Here is a 1,779-nt window from a genome sequence, read left to right on the forward strand (position 1 = left end):
TGGGGTTTTTCTTTTTGTCTATAACAGAATTTTAAAATATATATTGTCATAATATATTGAGTAAAAGAGTATATATGTATATACCATGTATATAACAGGATGTTTGTCCTGGGGCACCCACCAGATTGTACATACTGTGTTTGACTGTTTTCATGTATGTTGGAGGTAGTGTTCTTTGATTGTACTGATTTTGTTTTCCAGTTTTGTGAAATATTTTATAATGTCCCTGCCTGGGGACCTGTTAGAAAGCACTTTATTTTTTATATATTAAATATTTATGTGTGTACCTGGTTAGTACGTATAGTACATATACACAGACGCCATATGCAGCGTTCCCTTCGAAGATGCCCAGTGACAGTGGTGGTAGCTGTTCCTGGCCCTTCAATCCTGCCTTTTCCCTTGGCTACTGATCTGCCACCCTGGGTGTGAAGCTTTCACTCGCCGCCTTCTGGGGGAAGCTGCATCCTTCCTGTGAGCTAGGGGGTGTCCTTAGCCGCCTCCTGCCCTCACGCGGTGTGGACGGACAGCCAAGTCCTGTGACAGGCACTTTGGCTTTTGTGAAACAATGCACAAAACGCATCTCGAAGGAACCCTCGCCCTCCTTCACCGCTGTCACTTCCTCAGAGGGCAGGGAGAATATCACTACAGTTTTACGAACTAAGATCTTGTGATCTGAGCACTTACCGTATGTGGGGTTGAGCCAGACAAAACTGCTGTTCCAATAGGTCAGAACGGTCTAGAGGTAGCAATTTCATGGATAAATAAATACCAGGCATTTTGTCAGACCCCAGGAGCTCTCAGACTTTTCCTCACCCCATGTCCCTGTTGCATCTATCACACCTTGCTTTTCTAATTTGTGCAAGCCCAAGTTCCTTGCCTTCTGGTCCTTGGCTGCTTGTGCTCAGAAGCAACCCTGTCTGCACCCCACCCCACCCCAGTAAACCCTCCTTAATCTCACCTTATGAACCCAGAGATCAGGGTTTGTTGGATTCTTGCTTCATATCAAGGCCCTGCTTCAGTCACAAAGGCCCTGCCACTCCTCCTCGCCCTCCACACCACGGTCTTCGTAACAGTCGCTGATGTATCTATGCATGACGGAATGAATAGGGTGTTAGGGTGTTAGACGACAGGAACGCTGTCCTGGCCTGAACCAGTAGGCGTCTAAGTGGGTGCTGGTTAATCCAGACATTCTCACTAAACCGTATTGCTCCGTGGGAGGTTTTTTTTATCAGATAATCTCATTTAACATCTGTAGTAAATATCATTTAGTCAGTTGCTCATTTAATTTGGTAAAATTCCTATAAAGTATCTCCTCGCCTCTTGCCTTTCACTGTTGTCATGCTCTTGCAAACGGAGAGCACCACCACCAAAATTCAAGAACCATGAGGCAGTGAGTTCTAGGGTAGGTAAATTTCTCTTGTATGTATGTAAATGTTTGGTACCAAGGAGAAAAGATACAATTTCTACTTTAGCTAAGTGCAAGAAGAAGGTAATGAACGTTAAATACCACAGCAGTTTGGATCCAGACCGTGCTCCATTTTAGATAGCCAGGTAATTTCTGCCTTTTGCCATGTCCCATTCATTAGGCTTACTGCCAGAGGCCCCAACCGGCAGGAAAAGAGGATTTCATTTTGTGAAAGTCTATTTCTTAGTGAACTGAGCTATCATCCGATCACAGGATGGAGCTGTGGGTTCATCTGTAGGCGGCAAGCCTCCGCTTGTTTTCTAGTGTATGACAGAATCACTTGGCAAGTCTGGGAAAAATCAAAAAGGCATCCT

Source organism: Enhydra lutris, unplaced genomic scaffold (assembly GCF_002288905.1).
Source record: "Enhydra lutris kenyoni isolate GAN:26980312 unplaced genomic scaffold, ASM228890v2 scaffoldscaffold19, whole genome shotgun sequence".
Lineage (NCBI taxonomy): Eukaryota > Metazoa > Chordata > Mammalia > Carnivora > Mustelidae > Enhydra > Enhydra lutris.